At 35.2% G+C, this 20,707-nt stretch overlaps 1 protein-coding gene and 1 long non-coding RNA gene across 2 annotated transcripts in view; both read left to right on the forward strand.

The window, feature by feature from the left end:
• Nucleotides 1-20,707, forward strand: part of LOC117160621 (uncharacterized) — a 115,094-nt gene that overhangs the window by 24,749 nt on the left and 69,638 nt on the right. The gene's annotated exons all lie outside the window — the stretch shown is intronic.
• On the forward strand, nucleotides 1,238-4,465 carry LOC143303310 (uncharacterized). The gene is made up of 3 exons (XR_013059491.1): nucleotides 1,238-1,729; nucleotides 2,348-2,501; nucleotides 2,739-4,465. It is a non-coding gene; the product is annotated as an uncharacterized LOC143303310 (long non-coding RNA).

Raw genomic sequence — 20,707 nt, forward strand, 5'->3', positions numbered from 1 at the left:
CGTTCTATGGTGTGCGAAAGTTATCGAATTTCATGTATACGCTTTCCTAGGAATGCAAGCCGCGTAACTCTATACGTTGGTCACGCACGAAGGATTCGCGGGAGCGACGTATATGCTCGGTATTATGTATATGCGTCAGCTAACTCCATCGAAGGATCTTCGTATCGATCGTTTGTTCCATTCGCTTCTTGTACAATGTACAATATACGCTATCGGATTCTCAAAAAGCCAATTTTAATTGCTGCAGCATGTGCGAGGCAAGTGAGAGATAAATCTCGACGAAATGACGAAACTGTTGAGTAAATTAATGTCTTCTGTGAATAATATAATTATTGTGTTGTGATACATTTAAAAGTGAGGTATATAATAGTTGAAGGAGAATGATTATGATAGAGTAAAGAATAGAATAGGTTAGGTATGACTTTATTAGGTTATTCAGCTTGTCTGGGATGGTTTGTGATGGAAATTGGGTGATGTATTAACTGAAAGCAATTAATTAATATTTATGATGAAATTTAAGTATTGCTGGTATAGTACATTCTATAAAAACGTGAAGAATAAAAGAGGTTAAATATTGAGACCTAATTGATTAAATCAACTATTTTATTGCTAGAGTGATTATTATTGTAAGCTAAACGATGTTAACAATAATAGGAAGGAAATATAATTATACTTAGATAGTTTATTTCTATAATATTACAATAAAATGTTTTAGAATAAATATTCAAATGTAGTCAAACAATTTCCAAAAATTGGTAAGTAAGATATATAACTTAGAAATATTATATGAACTATTACGAAATGTTTATCATATTCTATAATTCCGTTTACGTTTCCTCCTAGAAGAGACAACAACTCCATGCTTCTTATGTCGTCCTCGCCACGTTATTTCTGATTTGTCCTCTCGCCATTCATTCTCCGATTTCTTGCATCTTTCTCTCTGTTCTCTAATCACCTTGCATATTAACGGAGAAGTGCTCGGTGTGGTCTGTACACGGAGTTCCCTTCCGTCGAATGACTACCCACAGCCTACATTATCCTTCATCATCATTAAGGGGATGACTATAGTTTCGCATAAATGATCGTATCAATAGAAAATAGCCATCTTTGCACGAAATTCGATTAAGCACAACTTATATATATATATAAAGTTATATTAAGTGAATATATCTAGTATATATATAGTATATATATATAATATAACTTCACTAAAACATAAACTATCACATACAGGGCATATTAATTTTTACTTACAATTTTCTCTTTTCTCTAATGAGGTTAGGATATGTATCTATGTATTTATTAGAACATAACCTATATTCATAAATATCGTACATTTATTAGTTAATTTTTATTATCTATGTCTCTTTCTAGAACAACTATGTGATGAAAAATAATAACCCTGTCCTCAATAACAATAATGAGATGAGAAAAAGGAGTTCTTAAGTGTCCTAATTTATTGCGTAACATGGTAGTCAAAGTACAGTGTAGTGACGCAAGATTATCGGGTGGCGTTATGGTGTTTATGGCGGCGGTCGTAACCCTATACGCTGTTCTAAATAAAATTATCAGGCTGTGTTGGAGAACAGGAATCCGTAGTACCGGCGGAGATACCATTGTACAAAACTACTAGTATTACAAGTTTTATAATTTTATGAAACGAGTCTACGTGTGTAGCATCGGCGATCAAGCACATCCCTAAGTATAATGTAACACAGGAACGCGTAAGGTACATAGATTGTGCATAGCATATAGAATAGATACCATGTAGCTGGAGCTTGAGATTCAGTTCAGAAATAGATTTTTCTGATCGTATCTGGAATGAGTTTCGATCTTTACTTTTTGCTTACTTGATACAGTCTTAACCTTTTGAATAGTAAAGAATGTTAAGAAATTTAAAATATTGTGATATATCGAACTTTTTAATAAATTATTATTGCAAAATTGAAGTGAAAAGAATAGTAGAAATGTTGAGTATAGGACAAAATATTACGTTAAATATTAGGATTTATTAATATTATACAATATAGAAAAAGCAATCAACTTAGAATTCAGATATCAGAAATTTAATGTACTAAATCAAAAATTTCTTTTTTTAAGGTATATACTATTCTAAATACGTTCGCTCTAAATTCGTTAAATGAAAGCTTTTCCCTTTAAATTCCCATTCGCCACTCACCACTTTCCCTTCAGAATTCTAGCCCTACAACGTATACACACATACATTTGCAATTGCTATTTAGTCTCACCGGCGCATAAACGCATTCCTACGATCCTTACTTCTAAACAACACGGTCACATTTCGCCCCCGAAAAACTCGTTTTCATAGTAGCGTTATATTGCATAGGGTGGGTCTGAATGGATGTCACGAAACTTATATACAAGCCTATTCAACATCCCAGAAATGAGGAAAATGTTGCAATACATATGGTCCACGAGTCATTTGTTTCTTGGATATATGGGTTTTTTATGAGAACATAATTTTCTAAGAAATTTGTTGGGTTAGTTATTTATTATTGATAATGAATTACAATATATTTATTATATTAGCATTAAAATATGAACAGTATACTAAAATAAATAAATTAGTAATAATAATTTGAAATAATAGTACATTCTACACACATCTACATTCAATTAATTTATAAATTGAATTCTTTTTAACTGTATTGATATAGATTATATTCACAATTTGTCATCTTTTATAAGCAAATTTTTTGAAATCTTATAATTTACAGATTAACAACAATCAGGGCGCCTCTAAGAAAATTATGGTGCCAAATTCAAATCAATTTGATAAGATCTACACTTTCATCCAACCTTTGCAAACTAAAGTAGCAAAAAGGGGGAAAGAAAGGAAAGAAAACTGCTCGATAGTATAAAATAGCCGAATCACAATGGACGTCCGTCACAGTGGTGAATTTTTACGATCACTCGGTCCGTTTGAAGTCTCTCAAGGAACGAACCGTGCCCTCCAATCGTCGTAAGGTCCTCAAAGTCGAACGCGTTTCGATAGTCCAAGGAGAACCCTCGCAGCTGCCTCTGTCCCGTTCGAAGCTCGTTTTTTACATGAAGCAATTTTTAGGGTGCCGACCGAACTGTGACCATCGAGAGGAAGGGTGTGGGGAGAGGAGGTGTAAGAAGTTTTCTTAAAGAAAGATCGGGGTACCATTCGAGTGTCGAGGCTCTTTCGCGCCCCAACTCCACTCCTCGCGGCTACGACCACCTTTCTCTTCTTTTCCAACCCCTCGAGATGAGAAACTCCGACGGAATACCCTATTAGGAACGGTGCACGATTTTTGGAGATAATGATCCTCGAACTTTTCCAATGGCTTCCCTACAAACGTATAGCCTTTTAACTCGCCGCGGATTACAGAAACTTTCTTCGTCAAATATTTGGAGTGGAGCTGCTATAACGTGTTAATAAGAGAGGTTAGGTTTGATTCTTGATGGTTTGATCTCCAGATTTGGTCTTTCGACGAGGTTAGAATTTGGAGTCCTATGGAAAGAGAAATTATTATTTAAATTAAAAGGCGGATGTTATGAAGGTAGTCAGTAAATTGTTACTTTTAAAGTAATACTGTAGTGGAATAGTATAATATAAAGTAAAAGTGAAATAGTATGTATATAGAGTAGTAGTACGTATAAAAGAGAGTTTACAAAGTTGTAGAAATTAACGATTTCTATACCGAAGACTAGAATTTTTTCATTTTGGAACATCAGGACTCTAGAAATTTAAGAATTTAAGGATCTAGACACCTAAAATCTAAATTAGACATCTAAAATTAAAATTGCTTGAGATGTTTTTGAAATATCCGTTTAACAATTTTTTGTTAATTTAAGTCTTCAAAATTTACTAGCCATTTTCTCATATCTGAGATTCCTAAGAATATCTCAGTTCTTTCTTTCTAATATTTTATATTGTTTATTTTATGTATATGTCATGTTTTTTATATTCTTGAAACGTATTGCAGATATAACAAATAACTATGATTAACGAAACTAAACTAAATAACTGAAATATTAAGAAATAGATGAAAGGTACTGATAAATACAAATGATACAGATCATGTGGCTATGATAGCTATGAAGTAGAAACGGCTGAAACGGAAAGTCGTTTGCTGGGAAGGAACGCGTCGACCGCAATTATGCCGTCGTCGACACATGCATCTTGCTGTATTAATCCTAGTTGCGTGATGGATACGTCGTTTCTTGTGGGCAGAGAGCGATTCACAACCGCAGAAGACATACCTTAATCCGTCCTGAAAGGTTGTTATCATTTCTTCACCCCTCGTGTCTGTTTACTATACCGACTGGTTCCCTATGAATTTTCTTGCATGAAAGAAAAATCACTGGCTACCATTTCTTCTCACAGCTTCAAATTATAATGTAACGTGACATCTATTCTTGTTTGATAAATCTATTATAGTTCCTTGAATTGAAATTTTACCGTGAAATATTACAACTCTTCAGTTCTAATCATTTTTCTATATAATGTATAATTTGTATAATTTGTAAATAAAGTATATTTTATATAAGACTTTATATTCTATTTCTCTTATTATTATATACTCTTTTATTGGAAAAAAATTTGATTAAAAATTTCAATCATTGAAATCCAGGAGCGCAAAATTTTGAGCCGTCAAAATTCTAGAAGATTCCTCGATTCCTTCGAAAATTTTTATAGCTTTACCTAATGTTATAAATAAAAAATTTTGCAATATTGTTATTTTAAAACATTTTAAATAAATTTCAATCATATCAATAATATGACAATACGGAGATATGATTGAAATTTGAAATCTTCCGAAATAATGATATTGTAAAAATTTTCTATTCTAATCACTATTAATCATTAGGTAAAATTATAAAAAATGTTATGGTATTAAGAAACCACAAATTCATTATTTTCGTTTCGGAAATAATACATAAATCGAATAACAGAAATGACAGATACATGTATACCACTCACATTATTCGCAGCCATCATCGATCCTCAGAAATTCACCTTGCTTCCCGTATTCTTCCGACATCACTCTTGGGACCCGGTTTTTGTTTCGTTTCCCATGCTTTGGTAACTTTCGAGCCAAAGGGGAGACAGAGACACACGTGGCCGAAGGGTTGCACGGACCGACCCGTAGCGGAAAGTGAGTTTTCCGTCACCCTTCCACTTTTTCTTTGTTTTCCACGCGCTACGACAGCGCCCACGTTTCTTTTGCTCGTAAGAACGTTATACAGGGTAACACTACAAATTTACTTCTTTTAGCATTTCCATTTTTATCTTACATTAAAAAAATACAAATAAAAGATATTATAAAAATGAAAAGCAGAACATAACCTCTAAAATTTGCGTAATGTCCTGTTATTATAGAAATGAAGTATCTCTCCACATACATGTAATTTACCTAAATATTTTTTTGTGCAGTACTATTACTATGTATAATACTGTATTCTGCTTGCAATGATTATGTTTTTAAGTACTTTTACTTGAGAAATTCCCCTAAATGATATAATAACAATATTTATAATAATAATGATCATAACAATAATGATAACATCAACGACAACAGTAAATCATCTTTATTATATGATATAAATATTCTTTGTAAATGTGAATTAAATAAATATATTGGAAAGGAGAATTTAAAAGAAGACAATGTTTTTCTTCTGTCGTACAAAGGACACTGTTCAGCTGACTATTTCTTTATGTTAATATGTTTTATTTTATACAAAAGAAAAACTGGACTATAGAAAAAGGTATAGATACATACATGTAAACGAGTTACGCAGTTTATAAATATGCAAATGATAAGGAAGTCGTTGAATGTCTATCTTATGTGGTCGTAAGGAATTGGAGTGTCGTCTTATCTATCGATAATTATTATTTTATTCAGGATAGTTGGCTTGTACGCGTAGACGAGGAAAAGTATTCTCCGTTTTTAGATATATCTCGTGTAATTTAATATGGATTTTATTATAGGGAGCAACGTGTCATCAGAAGTTCTTTGACGAGTTTGTGTCTCTCCACCGTGGTAGACTACACTATATAACTATATACATACCATACATAATAACCTTTACGATATGGCGTGATTATAAAATCGACTAACCGTCAAAGTTTATGTGCAAATCGACATAAATCTCAGGAGATACAAATCTGACACCTGAGTCACAATAGACTGAAGTATCTTTCAGCCTTAGTTTAGTTTCTACTGAAAAATGTAGTGTTACGTACTTAAACCTTAAATGGCAGTTTCTATTAAAAAATATTAAATGTTTCCCTGTTTGGAACCTTTAAAAAAGTTCACGGCTGCATTTCTACTATAATATCCAATAGGTTTCGAAGTGAAATATTTAAGAATTTGTTTTAAAAAGATTGGAGTTTAAAGAAAATTATTGAGGGCCTCAATTGTGAAGATCTCACATTGTACACGGAGGATTAAGACTTCGCTATATCATCGTACAGGTTACGATGCAGTCCGATGGGGCGATCGTGATAGAGTGCTAATGCGCATCTCGTGCGCGCAGGGTATAGGCGGCTGGATGAGTTATCCCCACCACTTGGCCTTTGTTTCTTGTTGCAAGTGCACTTGCAAGTCTCTGGGCATAGTGCGTAAGAGGGCAGCTGTAACTGCTTTAACGAAATAATAGCAAATCTAATTGGCTGATTATTAACCGAAGAACTCTGTGACCTTTTTATTCTTCAATATAGTAATTGTCACGATATAACAAGATCTTCATTGATGCATCATCTAGCTGTCGCATTGTAACATTCTATTTCATCTTTCATAACATTCTACGTAGTGTTCAAAAATTAGATTACCACGTAAAGATTTTAAGATATATCGTCAATAATGGTATAATAATACAAAACTATTTCGTTCTATTATATTATATTTTTTCTAACTGTCAAACAAGCTATTTTATGAGACAATAATTATTGCCTCACCCTGTATAGGCATTGGTGAAGCAGAGAGAAATTCTCGTATATCTTCAGCCCGCCGTAGGCAGCACTCAGCCTTCGGGATAAGTTCGTTAGAGTGCTCCGCTGTCTTCTGCTCCAAGATACTCCCGAAGGACGAGGAGGGTCGTTTGGTATTACCTTCACCTTGCTCCTCAGAGGCTTCCCTCCTCCTCAGCCGTCTTCTAATTTCCAGTGTTTCGACGACCGTTCAATTTTCGCAATTTACGAGGCCGTTTAACCCCAGTAGGTCCTTTTTCTTTTTTCTTCTTCTTTTTTTTTTTGGCCGGGAAATGATTTAACGCCGACAATGAATGAACTCACTAATTTTGGAGTATTTATTGGTCTATTAATGATTTCAATTTTGACGCAGGTATCACGCTATGTTCGAATTTGAGTGTCTTCATAATTTTTTTTATTGGAAGTGTTGCTGAATGTTCATCATTTTCTTTATACTAAATAATTAATTTCTCCATTTATTCTGGAGTAAGGTTAATCTTAAAAGAAAAGAAAGTATATCATTGTCAATTGCTATAGTAAAACAGAACACATTTTGACAGAAATGGATTACAATTGAATTTTTCAGTAAATTAATACTTGATAACGTTTGAGTAAATGTTAAAGTCTTTCTTCAGTTGATACGTTTCAACTTCAAAGTTGATACATTTTAGGATACGATACAGACTTATGTTTTTGGCATAAATGTCATCTAAATGTCGAAAACATTGAATTCCTCAAAATGATTCTTTTGGTTGTGTTATGCATGTATGAAAGTCGATAGCGGGAAGTTCGCCTACATTAGAGTCGATATCAGGATGTTCCTGAGTTTGTGGAGTAAGATACAGATCAGTCTGACTTGCGAGACTCAATGTTGGTAATTCAGGACTCGAGAAATTCGATACTCACGTCTTCAAAGTCGTGAAACTCGATACTAGTAATACAGGACTCATGAAATCGGATGCCGCGGATACCGGACGTTCAGAACATGATAGAGGAGACATGAGAGTCGTGGAATTAGATATAGGCCACTCTTAGGACAATTGGACTACATATTATTGACATCTAGACTCCTAGAATATGATATAATTTTATATTTGCGAAATTATTGAATCTATTAGCAAGATTTACCGTAAGAGTCTCAAAGTATATATTTTGCCATATATTATTATATACTAAGATTACGTACTATTACCTTAGTACGTAAGATAGTGATAAGTAAATATAATATAAACTGGAAGCCATCTTAAACCGAAAGGCAAAAATCACAATAAATAAATAAATAAATAAAAAATATTAAGAAGTTCCAAAGCTTTAGAAATGACCAGAAGAATATAAATGATTCTAGAAGATGCCAAATATTTCAGCAATTTCCAAAGGTTTTAAAAATTGTAATAACATATAAAACCTCGGACAATCTTAAAGATTCTAATTGTATTGGAGCTCCAAAAGAATACCTGGAACCTCTTCTAGGACTGTGAAACTAACTAAGCAATTTACTAACTTCTCCAATCCCTCTTTCGAGCCTAAAATCCTCCAGAAATCTATTCCATAGTTACATAACCTCTAAACAATCAAACATTTTAATCAAGCTTCCAAGAAATCTCTCTGACATTATTGCTACTAAAACAAAATGACGCAAAAACATTGCAATTTTCACCATATTTTCTCCCCATAATATAATCTAATTCTCCAAGTTACCTCTCAATTACCGTACCAATCCAGTTATCATCAAATCCACACTTATTTCGTCAATCTATTTAAATCAGCTCTCATTAAAGCAATCTTCTATTTGTCCCCTTCCCTAGGCAACTTAGAAATTCTCCTTTCTGGAACCAAGAGGAGGAAAAAGAAACCTCGATCAACTCACTCGAAAAATACCGTTCCGCCTAAATTGACTCGACGACAAATTGGTATTGCACGGTTGCCGCCGCAGGAAGGTACGGGCATTATTCGAGCGTGATGATGATGATCGATGCGGCGCGGCGCGCTGGATCCGCGCTTGAATCACTCGCGTTTCTGGCCGCGCGCTGCTGCCCGTCGCTTCGCGTCCTGGCCGGGTGTGCAGGGACGACGGGTAGCTGGGCAAAAAACGCGCTCGCCCGGCGAAGACCGGACCTTGATGCGAAGAAACTCGCTCCTGGCGGAGTGGCCTCGAGAATCCTGCTTCCCGGGAAATCTCTCTCTGGGAAATTGTTTTCCCTGAATTCTTCAACAATTGAGAATTATATGGTCAAGGGGCATGAGTTGATGTGGAAATTTTCTTGGGAATCTTTTGTTGATGCTTTTTTTTCTTTTTTCTCCTTTGATTTCAAACGACAAAGTATATATTTTTTAGAGAGTTAAATAGATCTTTTGTTGTTTTTGAAAGAATTGCCTGTTCCTTTTTCTTGATAATTACCGTACAATACCAGTTTGGTTACTAATTTGAGGCGATAAGATATGCACTTTGTGGAGAGTTGAGTAGGTTTTTTTTTTATTTTTGGAATAGTTTCTTTCCCGTTTCTTTTGATAATTTTTATCGCTAATTGTTGGAATAGTGATTTTTTCTTATTAATTTAAGGAAATAAGGTAAATACGATTGTGTAAAATATTTATAAGAATATTCAAAATAAACGTACAAAAGATTAATCGATTTCTTGAAACGAGAATTATAATCTAGTTTACATAAAAACCAAAGATCTTCCATTTACGTGTTATCGTGGTTAATATATTATTCGCGAGGAGCAAAAACGCTTGGAGTTTGCTCAGACCTGATGAATCATTAAGAATGCAAATACGTTTCACGTTGAAAGATGTCGTCCACGGTTTTCTGATATTCGTGTTTCACAATCGTAAGTTCTGGTACACAGGTATATTAAGTCGTTCAAGTGAGAATTATCGAATTCTTGGAAGAAACCCAGATTGTGCCTATACAGATAATGCCTGTAAGTCTTTATTACACAGATTACTCTTAAGAATCCATTAACTAGCAAGTTTACGACTCGAATTACTTGGAGCTTCATTCTATCTCTTAAATATAGCTTTCCTCGAAAGAAACAAAATACTCTTCTCACAAAAAAATGCAGTTTAATGAACCTGAATAAATTTTGTATATATATTTTCCTTATAACTTTTGTTATTAATTTCTTAAACTGATTTGTTATATTTATATCAATGAATTTTAAATACAAAACGAATATACAGAGTGGTTGGTAACTGGTGGTACAAGCGGAAAGGGGGTGATTCTACGCGAAAAAAGAAGTCGAAAATATAGAATAAAAATTTTTCGTTCGAGGCTTTGTTTTCGAGAAAATCGACTTTGAATTTTTGCTCGGTACGCGTGCACTTTATCGCGTCTCGTTATAACGGATCTCACTGTAGATCGTTGTCTCGATGGAAAAATTAAAAAAAAATTTTTATTCTATATTTTCGACTTCTTTTTTCGCGTAGAATCACCCCCTTTCCGCTTGTATCACCAACCACCCTGTATAATAAAAATCTACAAATATAAAATTTTCTTTATTTTATAGAATTCCATAGTGCTACGATATTAAGTAAGACATTTCGAATACATAATAAAAAACTACAAATATAAAATTTTCTTTATTTTATAGAATTCCATAGTGCTACGATATTAAGTAAGACATTTACAATACATAATTAAAAGCTACAAATATAAAATTTTCTTTATTTTATAGAATTCTGCACTACTATGATATTAAATAAGACATTTTCCGAATACATACCATTACTTATAGTAGCAACGCTTGGTATTATAAGTGATGTGATGTTAAAGCGAATTAAATTATGCGTCGTATTTCGTGTCTGCATCAGATCGGAAACATGTGCAGTGGCACATAAGATTTTGTAGTAGTAACGCTGCTAACCTTGCCACCTTGATTCTTCATCGTACGTGTGAACTGGGCATAATAATAGTGAAATTAATTAACACACTCGAGCGTTTCCCCCTTCGTTTTACTGAATATAAACAATTATACTTTCCGTTCCTACGTTCGTAAATACAAACCATATACAGTCATATCTTTCCATTTATTCTTAACTCTGATTAAACTACATTCATTTTACATTGTAATTACTTTCCTTCTGAACCTCTGGAAAGATTTAGATAATTTTAATCTTTAAACATTGAAAAAGCGTAGGTGAATATAATGATACTTTGATATCTTAAATTTAAAATTCGTTAGAAGATTTAAAATTAAAATTAGGAGTTTGAAATTAGAAACTGGAAAAATGCGATGTTAAAAATTTTTAACTTTGAAATGTGCATGTTTCAATTTCAATGTTCTAATCTTGAGGAATATAAAATTGAAAAATCAGAAATTTGATAAATTTTAAATTTAGCAGTCGAAACTAAAAAATGTGAGAATGTGGAACTCTGGAAATTGAATTGAAGTAAATTTCCAAAGCAAGGAACCAGGGTGAACCCCCTCTACCGTACTGAAGCAAGCCGTTTGCCCGGCAGCGATAGCGATACGCGTCTCTGCTATATTTATCCTAATCGCCCCCTTCCTTTTAACTTCCTCTGCGCGTTTCCAACGTTCATCCGATGTTTCTCTCTCGAGGAACCTTCTGCAGAAAGCTTTCCCCGTTTTCGGATCGATCGCGCGAGCCAATCGTCGAGGCACGGACGAGTGCGATTTACGAGCAGTCGGCTTAAACCCTGCGATCCTCCTCTTTCGGGTTGCTGCTTACTTACGCAGCCACCCAGACCGCCTCTCTTTTACTTTTCTCTTCTCTCTTTGTCTTTGAATCTCAGCTAGTGACTGTCGTCGACGACGACAGGGCCCCCTCTGACGATAAACCCTCTCATCGACGACGGGCTTATCGCCTCGAATTATCCGTGCTGTGAAAGAAGAGAAGGACAGTAACTCTGAGATTCTGAAAGTGAGGTTAGGAACAGGAAGATCGTCGTTTCTTTGAAAATTCGACTATCGATTTAAAAGAATCTAATGAAAGTTGATTGAGAAAAATCTAATGGGAAGTCGATTCTTAAAGATTAATTGAAGATCAATTGTCATAATTCCGGTCATTTGGAATGGAAATATTAGATTGTCCCAGAAGTCCCTTTCGTTTTATAAGGAAATAATAGATGCACAACATTTTTTGTCTTGTATTATTTTATTGAATTACGTATTTTGCTGCAATAGAACAAAATAGATCATACATAATTCAATAAATTAATAATAAATTGTACATCTATTGTTTCTTTATAAAACTTCTTTATAATATGTTTTTGGGGATCAATAAAGATTTATAGGTTAGTTCATGTCTTAAACAGTAATTGAAGATTAATTGTTACAATTTTTTAAGATTTGGTAATAGGACCTTTTTAGGAATGACACTTGTGATCAAGCTAGTCGATTTCTGAATTGAGGAATAGGTTATGTTTCGCAAATCAAAATGGATCTATGTGGGCGTATTTGACCTTGTACGTATATCTACATTTATATAATTTCATAATATATCGAATCAAATATATCAATGAAGATTGTGAGAGTAGATTTTTGAAAAATAACTTAATCATATTGGTTATACAATTAGTTCCTTTTTAATTCTTCGTTGTTTATTTTCTTGTACTCCACACTCGATTAGAAAAGTGTATAATTCGTATCATACGATGAAAAAAGATGCCATAAACCGTACCATTAATTTTCCCATGATTATCTTAGAATAATCGTCCGGGGAATTTTTCAGCCAATAATGGTAGTGGGAGAAATGATCGAAGCGGCACATAACTCGTAAATCGACCGGATCGGTGTAATTCGAAGCAACTCGCGTGCGCATGCGCGCGAGCGAACTTTACACCCCGATCAGTGTTGGCCCCCGGTAACTGCAGAGTCAGGATAATTTATCGGCAATAATAACGCAGCCGGCAGTCGGTCGCTCGTCAAAACTTTCTTGTCCGATGGCCGCACATATATCACATTCTCTGCGTTTCTCTTATGGCCAACTTTTCCGTTTAATAAGTCTCAGCGATTTTTCACTCTTCCAACAGCCCGCGTCCGGAGAGACAGAGTGTGGAAAAGGGAAAGATCGTCAATTTTTCGGAGGGTGAAAACGACTTTCGCTTTCAAACTCGCGTTAAAAGCGTCTGTGACGTTTAAAAGGAACTTGGACTTACGCGATGAATTTCTTGGGAAAAGAGGTTATGCGGTGGTGCTGTAAAAGTTAGTGTATGGTGTTGAATATTGTTGCAATTGCAATTAGAGTATATTTTGGTCTATAGATACAGTAGTTAAGCGATGAATTTCGTTTAGAATTCTTTTTAGGTTCAAGATAGGACTTTTTGAAATGTTAAATATTGTAAGAAATATTTGTCATATAATTTTAGTTTTATAAAGGAGGATCCACATTGCAATTCATATCTAATCTAGTCCTTAAATTTTTCTAATTCTAATCGTTAATTTTCAATATGTAAATTTATAAATATATAATTTTTGTATTGTCCATATATTTTCTTATATAAGCTTTATTATTTTAAAGAATTTTTGTTTGTTTAGAGATTATTAATATTTTGTTTTATTTTTCAAAATGTGTAAATATATATCAATGAAGGATTATATTTCCGACAATCGTAATCAATATAGATAAGTTTTTCTTCTTGAGTTTTAATATTGTCAGAAAAATTTAGAAAAATAAAAAATGATAAAATTCCCAAACATCATTCCCGTTCAAATTAAAAATGCCTGCAACAAATGAGTCTCCCGAAACCGTCTTCAATCTTTCCTAACCTGTCGAAGGAAGACTGATGACGGAAAGGAAATTCGCATTTCTCACCCACGTCGCATTTAACCCGACTGAAATGAGCATTTCGACGAAACATTGAAATTGGTAGTTCAGGTGAAGGTAACGGAAGTTAACCTCTAAGCACATGAATGTACTTATCGGCTTGCGTGGGCTTATTTTATGCGCAGTTTATCCGGATTTATATCGTAATAATGATATCAAATTCCTTTAGAGGGGAGACTAAGTAGAGACTACGCCCTCCTTAAGTTTCATTAGAATCGTGTTCAGAAATGTATAGGTTTTCTATATTGGATTATGGTGAATCAAAGATTGTTTATCGAGAATCAAACAGCTTGGTGAAAACGTCATATAAGAAAAGATTGAGGTTAAGTGGTACATAAATAATCAAATGGAAGTTCATTATATTCCATTCTAAAATTAGAGAGTGCTTTCGTACGGGAGGAAGTTAAACAATGAGGAAAGTGTAGCATGCTGTTGTTCTCGTCTTAATTGTGTGATTATTAGAGGAGCGAATTATGGACTTGAAGTGAGCATAACTATGGTTCTCCGTTTAATTGTTCAGTCGGTCTACTTGCTCAAATATGGAGCACGTTTCAACACATGGGATATTATATTCAACTGTTTTTAGACTCATATCAATCTAAATATAACTGTAATTTTAATTGAATTTTACAAATTGAAAGATTTTTAGTTAAGATACAGGGAAAATTGATTTTAGAAAATATTTACAGTACACATTTAGTTACTAGGTAACATAACAAAATTATGATTATCAAGACACTTTAGTTATTTTGAAGCTATTAACCTAACTAGTTAAAATTGCCCAGACACAAATGACCAAAAATCACATAAAGGAACAGCGGATAACATGAATCATAATGTAGAAAATATACTAGTTTACAAAAAAAGAAGAGAAAAAGTGAAAACCACAAACGATGACCGTTACAGGAGGAAACCACATAGAAATTAGACAGTGAGCAGATAGGAAACGCACGAAAGGGAAAGCAGATGAGCAAAAGCATTCCAGGGTGGCAAGATAAAGGATGCAGAGGGGAGATCTGCGGAAAAATACGGGAAGAAAGAGAGTGAGCTAAATTAAAGGGCGTCGTGAACAAAGGCGGATGTGCTTCGAGAGCAAAACAGGCTGCGTGTAGTATAGGTGTACGCTATATTGGTGGCATTGGGGGTGTGTCTACGTTTGCCTCTTCGCGTTGGATCAAAGCGCGTGGCTGCCGCACCGTTGTTGGCTGACGGGAATAGAGATGGAAAGCGAAGATTCGCAGTGAATTTCAATGTGTTCCGCGATTCGTGCCTGGAAAACCATTTTCCGGTACGTAGTTGAACGGAAAAGAAAAGGTATGCAGGTAATACACAAAAAAGGGGGGAGGGTTGAAAGGTGTAAGTAGAGGAGAGCTGTACAATTTGAAAAAAGAACGAGTCATGGATCAGGAAAATTACGAACACGGGAGTGGAATGAAGGAAAATCGGGTCCAACGTCGATTTTAGAGGTTATGTTTGGTTCAGAAATAGGATAATCGAAATACCTCAAGCTGGGAACCAGGTGTACGTACAAAACATAGCTGCACTCGTGCATGCTGATGAGGAAATGTGACTTATGCAAATGCCAAAGGGATATGCGAGCAAAATCTTCATCTCCGTTACCATTTCCTGCCACGATCTGCGCTACCTCCGTATTCCTTCCCCCGATTATCCTTGAATACAGGAAGTACGTATATGTATATACCTAAAAGCATGGTTGCGTTTAATCTGTGGGATGGAAAAAATTGTTAAATACCGAGGGAAATGGCGATAAGTGGTAGCATATGAAGAGAGGGCATGAAAAAGTTTAACTACCGATTTCATACTTCATGGATGCACATGGATTCTTGGATTCGCAGTAATTTACCTCGTTCAGACTAATAACAAAAATAATAATCGTTTAATACCACGTAAAGTTGGATCGGTTTCGTGAGCTTCGATATCCGCTCGTTAGGTAGTGCTGTAGTCTCATTTCTCTTACACAGCTACTTACATAGACTTGGATCGAATTCCCTTTTGTTTTCCATGAAATTTCTCTGCACGAGATCGCGATCGATCACGCGAACTTGTTCCTTCCAACTCTTGTGTCACGCGAAACCATACAAGGTAGCTATTGCGCGTTCTTTATCCTCTCTCTGCGCTTCGAAAAGTTTCTTTTTCCGCTCGTGAGGCGTTTCGCGGATGATCGAAACTATACCAATGCGCGCGTACACGCACAGAAAGCTTAAGGAACGACGTCTGAAACGATTCGCGTACGAAGACACGTAGAAAGTGGTGTAGCTTTACCGGGAGAAGGCGAAGACCGAATCACAGGCAGACACCCCCCTGATTTACCATAAGAATGGTCCCCATTATCCCGTAGATCCGCGCCGGGAGATATTCCAAGTCGAGAATGGTCGAAGCTGGCTAAGGGGCTGGTGACAGATGCTCTGTATGCAAATTCTCGAGCACCCGTGAAAACCCCATAACACGCCATCCTCTCGCTGATTCTCTTCTATACCCCTCCCCTTTCCACCTGCTCCCTCTTTACCACTCCTTCAACATTGCCGTTCTCGAAGCCAAGACGTTCACCGTGATAAAGACTTTCCTCAATCTCCGTCTTTCTCGTTTCATCATCTTCTCTGACTTCTCTTTTTTGCTCTTTCCTTCTCCCTCGATTGCACAGTATACGATGATGTTCTTTCTCCCTTTGATTTTCTGTCCTTCTCAGACGGTAATGTAGGTAGGTTAGCCTGTCTCGTTTTTACCATTACGAAGACGTTCTTTGTCGTGGAAGCTCACCCGGAACAAAGAGAACGGGGGGGCGTATCTCAAAGACGGGAAAGGCGTTAATTGAAAGGAGGCAAGGTTCGGCCCAATAAGATTTCGTTATTCCTGCGCGAGAAGAACGTCCAGCACCAATTTCCCGATCTTTGCGCCGAAGAGGATGGTTTCTTAAGCTTTCGCTTGCGCTGACCCCTCCAGGTACACTCCAGAGAGAAATTCGTTCCGATGTGGAATTCCTTCAGTGGTTTGGATGGATTCCAAATTTTGTTTGAACAGTAATAGAATATGAAAGAAACATAACATTTTTTTTAATATTATTGTCATTATTATCAGTAGTAGCTTTTGATACATTTCTTCCTTAAGATTTTTTTTTAAGGTGATTGACGATTTAATAAGCTATTTTTGATGGTTGTTTATATCATTGTATTATTATCATTTAAGAAAATGTTTTATTGTAAAACAATAGGATGAGCTACCAATAACGCCCACTCAATCGATCACAATCTCGTACCCTGCAATTATCTTCTTGGTACCCTCAAAGAATTAATTAAATAATCGTATTAATGCCGCTGTTCGAGGTCGAATTCCCCTAGTCATTCTTCGACCGTCTTTTCTCCCCCACCTACCAATCGTTACTGGATTCGTGACTGGCAGTTTAGATGTAGGCGACAGCAGCAGGACGGTGCCTATCTTGAAATTAATTTAATTAGTGGTCGGCGTAGACCCAAGCTTCAGTCAAATGCTCGTTAATCGCACCTGTCGTTCCAATCATCCAGCATTGCCTTTACTATGTGAGTACTTATCGTATAAACCTGTTCCAAATGGCTTCTGTCTCCATGAGGGATCTCAAGGGAAATCCTGATTTAAATATTATCAAACGTTATAGTTTTACCTGTGTGTACTTAGAAATGTATATTGCGTAAACAGATTTATAATTTCGGAAAGTAGTTTTCAGGTACATTTTCTTTTCATTATAAATACATTAATCAACTATCAACCCTTACTGATGAATGTCATTTAACAGTTGTGTGCGGCACGTGCAAATAACAGATGGCGTTCTAGAGTTATGCGATTGGAACTAGAGGATGTAGAGGAAATAATCTCTAGAGAGTCGGAATGGGTTAAAGTTGATATGTGAATCTAATGAACTATATTTCCAAGGACGTTGTAAGATTTTTTGGCAAATTTTACCATTTAATCATCTTACTTAATTTAACATTGTAAAAGGAAATTCCATAACCTATAATTAAGTTTTAAAGTAAATTTTATCAATTAAAGAACATTTGATCACTCTAAAGTTGTAAAAGAGAATTCTGTAACTTATGAATAACAAGTTACAAGTAAATTTTAACAATTATATATATAGAGATCATTTGATTACTTTACTTAACATAAAATTGTAAACTTACAAAAAGAGAGTCTATAACCTACAACTTGTAACTTGTCACTTTAATGACACAATTGGGACGACTATACATTACACATACTTAACTACCTTTTAAACGAAATGTCGTGACGCTGAATGAAGTGGTCGCAGTTCAAGTTATCGAGATTCGGAACTCTTCCCTTTTCATAACGACTGACTCGTGCCATTTCGACGCACCTTGAAAACTCTCGCTTTAGTACGTCTAAAATGCCTCGAAAATCAAGCATACAAAAGAGAAAATGAATCGCGGGGAATGAGATTGGTAGTGGGACGTCGAGAGCGAAGAACGAGAAAGAAAGGGTCTCGAGGATCCGAGAAATGGTCTCTTGACTTAATACAAGGAAAGAAGAAGAGAAATAGAGTGACGAGATGCCCGTCGGATGAAATTTCATCACGGGAATTCAATTAAAAGTAACATAGAGAAGGGTCGAATTCCGAGAGAAAAAACAGTTGTTTACTGATGGATAGATAAGTAAATACGTGAATAGATAGACAGATTTATCATCGGCCAGTGTTGTTTACTGACTATGTTAACACGTTCATACGTATTAGCTCATATGGTGTGTCTTAATTATCTCAAACTTTTGCGGTTAGGTTCTCAACGATAACTTCTGACGCATTTATTGAACTTTTTAGGTTATGTATTTTATCAAGGAGATATAGGGGGACAAATTTTCTGCAGACGTAAATAAAGTGTAGAGATTGAAACAAACATTATTAGTTTAAAAAAATAAAGAGGATTATGATGAAAAAGGCATACAATCTCTGTGAAGGAATAATCATATTTATGGATTAATGTATTCAAAGAGATAAATACATAACATAAAAATTTATTTCAGTGAATTATACGATTCCTACGTTGCGCTCCTTATTTACAACTTTAATCGAGTTCTTTTAAATATCTCATCTGTCTGCAATAATGTGATTAGATTATGTCATAAATTGTACATGAATGAGAAAAAATCATGAATATTACATAAGTGGTGGGCTTATTATTTAAAACTCTCAAATCGTATGCAGGAAGATAGTTGTAAAACATCAAATTGCAACATGTTCAAGCGCATAAAAGTTGAATGGTAACCAAGGTATTAATTCCAGATGTAAACTCGGGCACACAGAACCATAATCGTACCGAATTTAACCTACCGCATGCACCACTACAAATGCAAGTATATGGGCATTAAAAGACATCCAACGGATGATTAACATCATCAACTTGGATCTGTAGAAACTGATGGCGTTTATGTAAACCTTTAAAATGTAAATTCAGCTGAATTATCATCTATCTCTGCAAAAGCGGCGTAAAGTTAAAACTTTGTAGTTAGTAATACATATGTATGTTTTTCTATATCCAAGAAAGTACGTATGAAACAAAAGGCTTAATCAAATTTATAAAATCAGGCCAGTGTAAGTATACTCTGGAATCGAAGACATGGCCTGGCCTTTGATGAGCCATAAAGAACTCGTTCCAGATTTTACGAGACGCAACTGCTACAGGCTTTAATTAACCATACTTTCATATTGCATTTTTTGTAGTCATAAATAAAGGGGAGCCGGTAATTAATTTAAACGAACCAATTAAACGCTATGTAGCGGCATAAAAAATTATTGAAAATCAAATTTAAATGGAGTTGTCGTTTATGAAGCTTGTTAAGCTGTCGCAGCGCCACCTGGACCTACAAATTTTTCACTTCGCAAGTTTCTTCTGACAATGTAATTATTGCTTGCCACTTTCACAGGTTCAGGTTAACCCATTAAGGACCAAACGCCGAAATAATTCGCAAAGGTTGCGCAAACGCGACATTATTAGAAGATGCTAATAAAGTAACCTATTATTTTGTCAATGTAAAAAGTAATATAAAGAAAAAATATTAAACTTAATTTAAACTGGGTAAAAGAGGAAACAGTGATGAAAGAAGATATTTTATTCAAATCCTTGGGACTCCTTTCACAATTACTAACCTGCGGACTTTTCATACGAAATTTGAAAGTGCAAAATTTTGCAGCACGCACATAACATGAGAAGATATATGAAATGTTCAAGATATAGTGCTTTTTATAATACTTGTAGATAAAACAATTTTCTGGCGAAGTTCTATTTGTTTAATTATATTCTGAAAAATGTGAGTTTGGATGAAAAATAATCGCAATGCTAAAATACAGAATTCGATAATATAAATTAACTGGAAAAAATTGCAAATGAAATGTTGGTCCTTAACGGATTATTAAGGAAAAGTGAAGCGGATCTGTGAAAGGGATGGTTTCGAATTAAGAATGAAAATATCTCTCTTTTAATCTAAAGAGAGAGAAGGAAAAAGAAAGAACAACGTCCACCATCAGCAGAAAATTGGAGATGGACCAGAAAGTTTTCACGACTCCTTATTGTTTCAACGACAATTAGTAGGTTAGGGATGTAGAGGGAGCGTCTGCTTCAGGAAAAAGGCGACTATTGGAAGACGAGGGAGCCACGGTAAACTTTTTCGCCGTGTACTGCCAGAAAATTCGTTCAAAATGGTTTGAATTCTTGTCTCGGAAGACGGACGGTCGACGCGATTTCGGAATACTGATGCGTCACACCGAATATCGAAGGGGATCGGTTGTTTCTCTATTCCTAACCTCTCCCTGTCTCATTCTTATCTTTGTGTTCCACTAGTGGGGCGAAAAAGCGAACGCAGTTCAAACGACATCGTATAACCCACGTAAGAAATATCGCAGAAGATAATAATAGCATGCCAGTTTCGTATGCGTAATACATTTTTATGGCCGTT

Source organism: Bombus vancouverensis, chromosome 1 (assembly GCF_051014615.1).
Source record: "Bombus vancouverensis nearcticus chromosome 1, iyBomVanc1_principal, whole genome shotgun sequence".
Classification (NCBI taxonomy): Eukaryota; Metazoa; Arthropoda; class Insecta; order Hymenoptera; family Apidae; genus Bombus; species Bombus vancouverensis.